The sequence below is a fragment of the Phyllopteryx taeniolatus genome, chromosome 2, assembly GCF_024500385.1.
Source record: "Phyllopteryx taeniolatus isolate TA_2022b chromosome 2, UOR_Ptae_1.2, whole genome shotgun sequence".
Taxonomy (NCBI): domain Eukaryota; kingdom Metazoa; phylum Chordata; class Actinopteri; order Syngnathiformes; family Syngnathidae; genus Phyllopteryx; species Phyllopteryx taeniolatus.
In genome coordinates, this window is record NC_084503.1 from 88,789 (window position 1) to 101,172 (window position 12,384).

General features: G+C 45.0%; 1 protein-coding gene across 4 annotated transcripts in view; it reads right to left on the reverse strand.

The window, feature by feature from the left end:
- LOC133466352 (uncharacterized) overlaps positions 1-12,384 on the reverse strand; it is a 32,769-nt gene that overhangs the window by 17,649 nt on the left and 2,736 nt on the right. The window contains exons 2-4 of one of the 4 annotated variants that reach the window (XM_061749965.1): positions 10,180-10,777; positions 8,313-8,714; positions 6,703-6,796 (exon numbers count right to left, since the gene is read on the reverse strand). The gene's annotated coding sequence lies outside the window, so the exon portion shown is untranslated. Of the gene's footprint in view, positions 1-6,702; positions 8,715-10,179; positions 10,778-12,384 lie in introns of those variants that run through there. The other 3 variants (XM_061749956.1, XM_061749974.1, XM_061749983.1) reach the window with 3 other exon arrangements.

Here is a 12,384-nt window from a genome sequence, read left to right on the forward strand (position 1 = left end):
ACACTCGGCTGCGAACTGCTCCAGTGAAAGTTGGAGATCACGGCTTGATGAAGCCAACAGAACCGCATCATCTGCAAAAAGCGGAGATGCAATACTGAGGCCACCAAACCGGACCCCCTGTATGCCTCGGCCGCGCCTTGAAATTCTGTCCATAAAAGTTATAAACAGAATCGGTGACAAAGGGAAACCTTGGCTGAGTCCAACCCTCACCGGGAACCATTCACAGGCGCGGAACATGTTCCACTCAGATTCGATGTCCCCCGGAACATGAGCAAAGTTCTGTCGGAGGTGGGAGTTAAAACTCCTTCCGACAGGGGATTCCGCCAGACGTTCCCAGCAGACCCTCAAAATACTTTTGGGCCTGCCACATTGGACCGGCATCTTCCCCCACCATTGGAGCCAACAGTTGACAGCTCTGCACCTCTCTTCACCCAAGTGTCCAAGACAGGCGGCCGCAAGTCCGATGACACGACCACAAAGTCGATCATCGAACTGCGACCGAGGGTGCCCTGGTGCCAAGTGCACGTGTGGACACCCTTATGCTTGAACATGGTGTTCATTATGGACAATCCACGATGAGCACAGAAGTCCAATAACAGACCACCGCTCGCGTTCTGATCGGGGGGGCCGTTCCTCCCAATCACGCCCTTCCAGGTCTCACTGTCATTGCCCACGTGAGCATTGAAGTCCCCCAGCAGAACGATGGAGTCCCCAGCGGGAGCGCTCTACAGCACCCCCTCCAAGGACTTCAAAAAGGGTGGGTACTGCTGTTTGGTGCATATGCACAAACAACAGTCATGACCAGTCCCCCCACCCGAAGGCGGAGGGAGGCTAACCTCTCGTCCACCGGCGTGAACTCCAACGTACAGGCGCCAAGTTGGGGTCAATAAGTATACCCACACCTGCTCGGCGCCTCTTGCCGTGGGCAACTCCAGAGTTGAAGAGAGTCCAACCCCTCTCGAGAGGACTGGTACGAGATCCCAAGCTGTGTGTGGAGGCGAGTCCGACTATATCTAGTTGGAACTTCTCAATCTCACACACCAGCTCGGGCTCCTTCCCTGCCAGAGAGGTGACATCCCACGTCCCTAGAGCCAGCTTCTGTAGCCAGGGATCGGATCGCCAAGGTCCCCGCCAATTTAGACAGTATACACACATTTTGTCATGTTACAGCCTTATTCCAAACTCTATTTTCCTCAATAACTATACACAACACCTCATAATGAAACAAAACATTAAACATTTTTTTCCCCCAAATGTATTATAAAGTTTTATTTCAAAAAACACACAAGATTCACCTTTCATTGATGTTCCTTTGGCAGCAATAACAACCTTAAATCTTTATTAATATGATGCTACAAGCTTGACACAACTATCTTTGGGCAGTTGTGCCCATTCCTCTTCACAGCACCTCTCATGCGCCATCAGTTTGGATGGGGAGTGTCTGCGCACAGGAGTTTTAACACCCCTCCAGAGGTGGTCAATGGGATTCAGAATCAGAATCAGAATCATCTTTATTTGCCAAGTATGTCCAAAAAACACACAAGGAATTTGTCTCCGGTGGTTGGAGCCGCTCTAGTACGACAACAGACAGTCAATTGACAGAGAACACTTTTGAGACATAAAGTCATTGACAAAAAAAACAGTCACTGAGCAATAAAGGGTTAATCTGGTAATGCCGGTACATTATTTTTTTTTTTGGACAATTGTGCAAAAAGATGCAGAGTCCTCTAGCACTTAGAGCAGTTCGAATGACTAATATTGCAATAGTACGGTGCAATGACCATTGTGAAAAGGGGCGCATAGACTTCAAGGAGTGTACGTGGTTTAAAGTGACGAGTAGTGCGATAATCTGGGACATGTTGATTGTGCAAATGTTGCAGATACTCCTCAATCAGTGTGCAAATGGAGCAGATGCTACTCTGGCATGAGTGGCCAGTATTGGTCAACAACAGATATGCAAATAGTGCAGCGTGGCGAGACGACGACAGTGAGTGCACGAGTAATATATAATTGGCCCCACAGAAATGTGACAACAAACTCAAGTCAAAAAATTGCCAGCATGTTGTAATGGAATTGTAGGTTAGCTGTTTAAGAAGTTGATTGCAAGAGGGAAGAAGCTGTTGGAATGTCTGCTAGTTCTAGTTTGCATTGATCGGTAGCGCCTACCTGAGGGAAGGAGCCGGAAGAGCCGGTGACCGGGATGCGGAGGGTCCGAGAGGATTTTGCACGCTCTTGTCTTAGTTCTGGCAGCGTGCAAGTCCTCAATGGTGGGTAGGGGGGTACCGACAATCCTTTCAGCAGTTTTGATTGTCCGTTGCAGTCGGAGTTTGTCTTTTTTTTGTAGCATCACCAAATCAGACTGTGATGGAAGAAGACAGGACTGATTCGATGACCGCTGTGTAGAACTGCCTCAGCAGCTCCCGTGGCAGGCCGTGCTTTCTCAGAAGCCGCAGGAAGTACATCCTCTGCTGGGTGTTTTTGAGGACGGAGTTGATGTTGGTCGCCCACTTCAGGTCCTGAGAGACTGTAATTCCCAGGAACTTGAAGGTCTCGCCCGTTGACACAAGGCGGCTGGACAACGTGAGGGGCAGCTGTGGTGAAGGATGCCTCCTGAAGTCCACGATCATCTCTACAGTCTTGAGCGTGTTCAGCTCCAGGTTGTGTCGGCCGCACCACAGCTCCAGCCGCTCCACTTCCTGTCGATATGCAGACTCGTCACCGTCCTTGATGAGGCCGATGACAGTGGTGTCACTTCAGGAGTTTGACAGTTGGGTGCACTGAGTCGCTCATTTGGACTTTTAAATTGGCTAACATGTTTTTGTACCCTTCCCCAGATCTGTGCCTCAAGATAATCCCGTCCCAAATTACTTCTTGTTAGGTTTGTGCTCTGAAATTCACTGGCAACTGTGGAAACTTAAGTACGAATGTGTGTGCCTTATGAAATCATGTCCAATCAACTAAATTTACTCTATACATTTAATTTTTTTTTATTTTATTTTTTTTACCTTGTCACTTGGGGGGTTGTGTGTAGACTTTTGAAGGGGGGAAATGAATCTATTCCATTTTAGAATAAGGCTGTGATATTAAATATTGTGGAAAAGTGAAGTGCTGTGAATACTTTCCGGAAACACTGTTTATATACTTCTGGGGGTTAACAGCTACCGTATCCCAGCTTTGTCATGCAACAAAATCAGAGAAAATAATCCATTCATTTATTCTGAGGTTTATTGTAGTTTGAGACTTTTATTGTATTTAGTTTGTGTATGGCACATGTGAGTAGGCGGTACAAGCAAACGTGAGCAAGAAGGTGTCTCGTGACTTGTGTCCTCATGTTTTCAACAGTTCCTGAACAGTGAAGGGAAAAGGGGTATTTGCCCTGATAATGATTTGGGAGTCTAAACTCGGAAAAGTTAAAAGAGTTAGTGGTTGGTGCTTGAATTGTCAGCACACTTTAATCAGTTTTCAAAATTGTTGTAACACTGTAGACAGGTTCTTTTGTATATGATGACAGTGAAATCCTGGAAAAGCATCATGAAAGAAGATTGCAAACGTTTGGTGTTTCCACTTTGTCACAAGCTTGATGCAGTTGCAAGCGATGTATTTGCAACTCAATATCAGTTTTTTTTCTGTTCATCTATTTGACGTGTGAGAGAGACAGCGAGAAAGAAAGACAGAAAGAGAGAGAAAGATACTTGGTGAAGCTCAAAATGTAGCTTAAAATAATCTTCCTATCGTTGCACTTGGTTAACGGTGGCACTTTTTATTGAATTTTGTTTGAGCTCTACAGTTTTGTTTAAGATCTACAATTCCATAACAACATGCTGGAATTTTTTTGACTTGAGTTCGTTGTCCCATTTCTGTGGGACCAATTATACATTACTCGTGTAGTCTCGGCACGCTGCACTATTTGCATATCTGTTGTTGACCAATACCGGCCATTCATGCCAGAGTAGCATCTGCTCCATTTGCACACTGATTGAGGAGTATCTGCAACATTTGCACAATCAACATTGTCCCAGATGATCGCACTACTCGTCACTTTAAACCGCATCCACTCGTTGAAGTCTCGGCGCCCTTTGCACAATGGTCATTGCACCGGACTATTGCAATATTAGTCATTCGAACTGCTTTAAGTGCTAGAGGACATTTTTTGCACAATTGTCAAAAAAAAAATAGTAATAATGTACCGGCATTACCAGATAACTAGCAACCCTTTATTGCTCAGTGACTGTTTTTTGTCAATGTCTTTCTGTCTCCAAAGTCTTCTCTGTCAATTGACTGTCTGTCTGTTGTCGTACTCGAGCGGCTCCGACTACCGGAGACAAATTCCTTGTGTGTTTTTTGGACATACTTGGCAAATAAAGATGATTCTGATTCTGATGTCTATGTGAAATATTTTTATTTGATTAAAATGTGATGTTTTTTGTAACTAATTAAATTTATATATAGTTTTCACTGATTTGAAGATCCATATATCCATCCATTTTCAACACCGCTTATCCTGGTTAGGGTCGCGTGGCGCTGGAGCCTATCCCAGATGATTTCGGGCGAAAGGCAGACTACACCCTGAACTGGTCGCCAGTCAGTCGCAGGGCGCATATAGACACGGACAACCATTCGCACTCACATTCATACCGTCACTGAGTGGGAACTGAACCCACGCTGCCTGCACCGAAGTCAGGCGAGTGTACCACCATCAGTGAGTTTAGATCCATATATATTTTATGTTGATGACTACTTAGTGTGAGTTTCTTCTTTTTTTCAGCCTAAAGGAAAACAGGAGAGGAACATGTCATTTAGGATTTCAAAACAAATTATTGTGTTTCACTGCTAAAAGTGTAGCCATTGTGACCACAGTAGTCTGTATATTTTAACATTTACAATATCAATTTACTCAAATGTTCTTAATCTTCCAAGTCACACCTACTTATCATATCAGCAAAGGTTTGGAGATAAACACGTAATCACGTCACTGTTTATCAGACAGGCGTTCATCAATTCTGCAGTATTTTATCTTGGAATTTAATCAAATTAAATATTGATATATATTTTTTCATAATCTAATGTGACTTCTCTGATTTGTTTCTGTGTATTTTACGACATAAGTTGTGCTGAAGTTGCATACTGACTGTATGTCGTCTTGGTGTCCATCTGAATTCATATTGCCTGCTCTGACACTGTATAAGGTGGGTTCATGTCTCTGAGCTAAATCTGTAGCTGAAATTTTATATGAGCTCTCATCACTGACTCATTTACACATTTTGAAAGTCTTAATTGCGTCCTGAAGATGATGCCTTTCTACCAAAGGCAATATGATTAGAAATAGAAAGGCACGTAAAGCTGTTGCTTATGGCAAGGATGCATTGAACTGTTGACAAGCTTCTTATGAAAATAGTCTTTCAAGGAGGCAGTCAAATTCGAGAATGACCTTGGCATGAAATAAAAGTAACTGACACATGCAGAAGAGGTTAAAGAGGTGCACACATGCGGGAGGGGAAGGGTGGGGGGGGGGGGGGGGGGGGGTTACTGAGAAAGCTAATATATTAGCCAGAGAAAACAAGCCATTTGTTTGACTCATAAAAAAAAAAGATTAGGTCTCATTCAATGACTGTTAACATAGTATGCAATACCACCCAGTTTTATAATGAATGCATATGCATAAGTTAATTTTATTTAACATACCATAGCTTACTTTGTTGCTTCTGGTGGCAACATGAGTGGAATTGTCTCCTTTCAGTATAATTAGTACTGCATATTTGGTTGCCACTAGAAAGGGGTCTGCAGTCTAAATTTAGGCTGAGGGAAATAAGAGCAAACATTCGGCGATGAGCACCTGCTGCCTGATGTCTTCCACTCACAGAAACAACATCAGTCTGTTTGAAATCAATCCGAGGCACAAAATCCTCTCAGAGCTTCTTTAAGCTTCGACTTGTGTCTCTGAAAGTTTATTGGAGTCACATTCACAGACTTTGAGTGAATCTGCAAATCATACATGTTTTTCATGAAAATTACTCCACAGCTGAAGAAAAACAAAGATAATATCCATGTTGAACTTTCTAAATGAGCACCATTTATCCGGTCTAAAGTAAGCATAAACCTGGGTTGGCAAAGAGACTCCAATGTCAAAGAGGCAAGCTGACACACGAGAAGCCATTTTGAAGACTCTGTGCTTGGTATCTTGGATAACGTCGCAGCAGCTCAAAGGTGAAAAGTGTAAGATTATCTCTGATCAAACTGTGCCATTCCTTCAACGACTGTATCTTCAAATAATGCAATCAAACAAAATGGAAACCAAGAGTTTTTATCACATATCTTGTTAATATATTGCAAATCTGAAGAACATACTCTATACTTTATGGTAGAAACAATTGCCATTAATCCGGTAGATACAACAGCAGCTCAATATCGCAGGTGAGGTAGAGCCACTCAAGTAATGCTTCAAACCAAGTTGATAAAGTAAAAACGACAAATGTGCTGTTGTGGATGTTTTGATAATTGCTCCCTTTCACTCACTTTCCATCACAATATAATCTTTTTTTCCTCTGTCTTATATGTATCATGCATTTAAGATTTCCATTGACCCACATACTGCTATCAAGCCCAATGCGCTGGATAGAGGTAAGCTTTTGGCACCTGGCCAGGCAAGGATACATTGAAATATCACCAGCTTGTCAATCAAGCAACACATTTCGACTGGTTTACCTTTGGTGAGCGGATGTTGGGACAAACTGCTCTCTGCTTGTTAATCCCGGCTCAGAATGCCACGAGGACGTCTCATCCTCTAGTGAACTGGAGCCTGAAGGAGAGAGCCACTGTGAAGTGGACGCTCCAAAAATAAAGCACTTGCTGCCTGCAGTGACAAACTTCCCCCCCCCCCGCCCCCCCTCCCCGGGCTGTCTGACACGATCAAGGTGCAACCCCTACAGGCAGACAATAGCCACCTCACCTGCAGAAAGGCAGCATTTATTATCTTCAAAGGTGATGACTTGTATAGTCTGATTTAGTTTGAAAACAACACTAAAATTGTAGTGTATGCCCATTTTAGGAGTGTATATATCCTGGAAACATTGAATAAAAAGTAAAAAAGTCATGGGCAGCACAGTGTGCTAAAGGTTAGCACTTCTGTCTCACAGTTCAGGTGCGAGTTTGAAATCCCATTGAGTCATGCCTGTGCTCTGGCTGGGCAACTCACATACTTGTCCTACTAACTAACTTGTATCTAAGTTGTGTGCTGAGGATTGTTATCCTTTTGAACAATGAATCTCTTCTTCAGTATGAGGTCCAGAGCCTTCTGGAGCCGTATTCATTAAGTATCTCTACGCTGGATTCATTTTTCTTAACCTGTATAGTCTACCAGGTCCTGCCACTGAAAAACATACCCACAGCGTGACGCTGCCACCACCATGATTTACTGCAGGGATGGTATTGGCCAACATATGGTATTCAAGCTAAAGGGTTTGTTGGTTTCATCAGGATCGAGAAATTTAGGTGACTTTTGGCAAACTCAGGTTATTATGTGCTTTTCATTGAACCATGACAATAACAATGATTCTTCGTCTTCTTCTTCTACTACTTCTGTGGTGGTGTGTTTCAGAGAAGTGTGAGGGAGATTTGGAAGAACAAATTTGTATATTTATGTAAATGTTTTCTCACAGCGTGATTATTGTATCTTCACGGTGTTGGCTTTTGGTGGCTTTTGTTTTCATACGGTTTGTCCGTACCTCGTGGCCAGGATGGCCCCACCTGAGACGCCACCGTCTCTGAGGCACGGCGTACGGACTGTGCCACAGCCTAGCTTCACGATCGAGCAAGTGCTGCTGGCTGTTGGCGAACAGGTGGCATATATGCATATCTCACATGCATCCCGCATGGAAAAGCGGTGGTCGTGTTTTTTAAACATCAGAAACATGTAACGGAACATATAGAGAATGGATTAATTCTAAATGACGAGTTTATCCCAGTTTCCCCGCTGGCCGTACCGTCAACACGGATCACTGTGTCGGGCGTCCCTCCGTTTATTTCGAACGAGGCGCTGGAACGAGAGCTAAAGCGTTTTGGTAATTTTGCTAGCGGTTTTCGTAATGTCGGGCTAGGATGTAAGGATGAAAAACTGAAGCCTGTTCAGTCATTTAGACGAGAGTTTTTCATGTTTTTAGACTCTCCGACGCAGACGTTGGATGTTTCTTTCCGTGTTCTACATGAGGAAGGAATGTATATGGTGTATGCAAGCTCGGGAAGTCGGAAATGTTTTGAGGGTGGAGATATATGTCATAAACGGGTGTCGTGCCCGCTTAACAATGCTACAGTGAGACCTGCTGCTGCTGATAGCCACGAGGATCGCGTCCAGGCAGGTCCGGTTGTTGAGGTTGAGGGGCGGACGGCTGAGCCTATGAGTGTGAATGCCGTCTCGACGGCGGAGGTACCCCTTGCTGAAAGCCGTGGATCGGTCGCGGCGAAGGTAGAGGAAAAACGTGCTATTATTGAGAATGATGAATGTAAGAATGACATGCAAATTATAGAAAAGAATAGTATTGTTGTTTGGATGAAAATGGCGCAGGCGAGCGATGTGAGACAGCAGCTGAAGGCTGCCGACAGGGTAGACACCGATGATCTCAGCATCATCGAGCAGCTTCGGCATGGTGACGGGAGCCAGGCTATGGGGATGGAGACTGATGGTGACTTCAATTGCTGACAGCATTTCCCAGAATAAGGATCTGTATGGTTTGAAAGAAATAGATGAGTTTATGGAGGATACATTCGGTAAAACGGTTGATGTACAGGAATATTTTCCAGATGTTAGAAAGTTCACTTTCACAACAATTTGTGTGAATTTCTATATTTTTTAAAATCATGAAAGGAACATTGCCATTGGACAGTTATTGCAGTATGTTATGTTGTAGGATAAAAATAATTCTGCATACTGTTCAGTTTCACAACATAATCATTAGTCTGTAATTGTACTACTTAATAAATTATGGCTTCAGTTTTTGTTATTTTACTATATTTATTCCATCAATCTTTTAATGGTGGACGCATTTGGAGCCAAATGGTTCTCTTAAATGCTCTTTTGTATTTCCTGTATCCACTTTTGCTGCTGAAATGATGCAAATTCCCCATTGTGGGACTTACAAAGGTTATCTTATACAGTGTACTCTAAATATTTGCTATATTAATGTACTTTTTAAATTTATAAGCCCATTTTCTCAGGCGACGTTGCAGCAGTGATGTGTTAATTCATTTCCAGTTTACACAAGCATTACAAGCATTATTACAGGCATTTCCATTCCATGTATTTATGTGGCTGTCTAGCGTTATTGTTTATTTCAGTATTACCTTCTATCGACACATACTAATTTGCCTGCTATTTTGCTCTTCAAAGCTGGCTCCGCTCCGCTATAACGCGGTTCCAGCCAGACCTATGTGACAAGTCTACTACACCACGCAATCACGTGTGTGTGAGCGTCAGTGACGTGCGAGCATGAGTGTGATTGACATCGGAATCAGAATCAGAATCAGAATCAGAATCAGAATCATCTTTATTTGCCAAGTATGTCCAAAAACACACAAGGAATTTGTCTCCGGTAGTTGGAGCCGCTCTAGTACGACAACAGACAGTCAATTGACAGAGAACCCTTTGGAGACGGAAAGACATTGACAAAAAAAAAACAGTCACTGAGCAATAAAGGGTTCCTAGTTACCTGGTAATGCCGGTACATTTTTTTTTTTGATAATTGTGGAATAAGATGAAGAGTCCTCTAGCACTTAGAGCAGTTGGAATGACTAATATCGCAATAGTCCGGTGCAATGACCATTGTGCAAAGGGCGCCGAGACTTCAAGGAGTGTATGCGGTTTAAAGTGACGAGTAGTGCGATAATCTGGGACAATGTTGATTGTGCAAATGTTGCAGATACTCCTCAATCAGTGTGCAAATGGAGCAGATGCTACTGTGGCATGAGTGGCCAGTATATGCAAATAGTGCAGCGTGGCGAGACAACTACAGTGAGTGCACGAGTAATGTATAATTGGCCCCACAGAAATGTGACAACGAACTCAAGTCAAAATATTGCCAGCATGTTGTTATGGAATTGTAGGTTAGCTGTTTAAGAAGTTGATTGCAAGAGGGAAGAAGCTGTTGGAATGTCTGCTAGTTCTAGTTTGCATTGATCGGTAGCGCCTACCTGAGAGAGCCGGTGACCGGGATGCGGAGGGTCCGAGAGGATTTTGCACGCTCTTGTCTTAGTTCTGGCAGCGTGCAAGTCCTCAATGGTGGGTAGGGGGGTACCGACAATCCTTTCAGCAGTTTTGATTGTCCGTTGCAGTCGGAGTTTGTCTTTTTTTTGTAGCATCACCAAATCAGACTGTGATGGAAGAAGACAGGACCGATTCGATGACCGCTGTGTAGAACTGCCTCAGTAGGTCCGGTGGCAGGCGGTGCTTCCTCAGAAGCCGCAGGAAGTACATCCTCTGCTGGGCCTTTTTGAGGACGGAGTTGATGTTGGTCGCCCACTTCAGGTCCTGAGAGACTGTAATTCCCAGGAACTTGAAGGTCTCGACGGTTGACACAAGGCGGCTGGACAACGTGAGGGGCAGCTGTGGCGAAGGATGCCTCCTGAAGTCCACGATCATCTCTACAGTCTTGAGCGTGTTCAGCTCCAGGTTGTGTCGGCCGCAACACAGCTCCAGCTGCTCCGCTTCCTGTCGATATGCAGACTCGTCACCGTCCTTGATGAGGCCGATGACAGTGGTGTCACTTCAGGAGTTTGACAGTCGGGTGCACTGAGTCGTTCATGTAGAGAGAGAAGAGCAGCAGTGATCAGACGAGCAGTGATCAGACGAGCCCAGGGCTGCACGAAGTATAGCACGGTATGCGTTTTTTAGCGTAGTGTAGCAGTGATCTCGGCGGCACGGTGGCCGACTGGTTAGAGCGTCAGCCTCACAGTTCTGAGGACCCGGGTTCAATCCCTGGCCCCGCCTGTGTGGAGTTTGCATGTTCTCCCCGTGCCTGCGTGGGTTTTCTCCGGGCACTCCGGTTTCCTCCCACATCCCAAAAACATGCATGAATTGGAGACTCTAAATTGCCCGTAGGCATGACTGTGAGTGCGAATGGTTGTTTGTTCCTATGTGCCCTGTGATTGGCTGGCAACCAGTTCAGGGTGTACCCCGCCTCCTGCCCGATGAAAGCTGGGATAGGCTCCAGCACGCCCGCGACCCTAGTGAGGAGAAGCGGCTCAGAAAATGGATGGATGGATAGCAGTGATCTAAAATGTTATTTTTCCTGGTAGGACAGTCGATGTGCTGCTTGTATTTAGTTCGTGGTTGAGTTTAGCTTTGTTAAAGTCCCCGAGTATAATGAGGGGTGAGTCCGGGTGTTTTTTTTCAATTTCGTTGACTTGTTTGGCGAGCGTTAGCAGTGCGCTGTTCATGTTAGCTTGAGGCGGAATGTAGCCGCCAGCAAGGATGAATTATGCGAACTCACGCGGCGAGTAAAATGGCTTACAGTTCAAAAACAGCGACTCCAAATGCGGGCTGCAGTGTGTGCTGAGCTCCGTGACGTCCGTACACCATTTTTCGTTGATATAGAAGCATATCCCGCCGTCCTTTGTTTCCCCCGATGATTCCCCGCATGACGGCGCCATCGGGTACAGCGTCGCAAACCCAGGTCTCCGTAAAGCACATGGCGGCGGAACGTCCGAAGTCTTTACTGGTCTTTAACAGAAGATGAAGCTCGTCCATTTTGTTGGGTAGGGAGCATACATTCGCGAGGTGGATCGACGGGAACGCCAGTCTGTGTCCTCTCTTGCGGAGTTTCACCTGAATGCCGGCTCGCTTCCCTCTGTGGCGCCGTTTCCGCCTCCATGCGCCGAAAACCGCGGACGCCGCCCCGGTAAGTAACTCGGGGAAAAAACTGAGCGGATTTGCGAAAGTTGGTGAAAGAAAGTCCGGAGTACCCTCCTTGATGGTTAGCAAGTCTCCCCTTTTGTGAGTCGTATAATGTCTCCAAAGATGAACGAAAAACACAAAAACAACACGAGAGAGCGCATTACCGAGGCGACCACACTGGTAGGCGCCATCTTGGTTTTATCATGAGTGCGTGAACGCCAGTTACATGCGTGGATGAACTGTATTGACATGCATGTGTGAGCACCAGTGACATGCGTACAAACCTGATTGACATGCGTGCGTGTCCATCAGTGACGTGCATGTGAGCGCCAGTGACATGCGCGCGTGAACGTGAGTCGTGTGTATGAGAGCAAGGCTTTCAGTCGTGCATATGAAAGTGTTTGACTAGTGTTTCAAAGAGCATATCAGTCGTGTGTGTGTGAGAGCTAATCCGGAATAATGTCCTTAACACCCCCTCTCGTTTAGGGTCTTGTCTTGAAGTT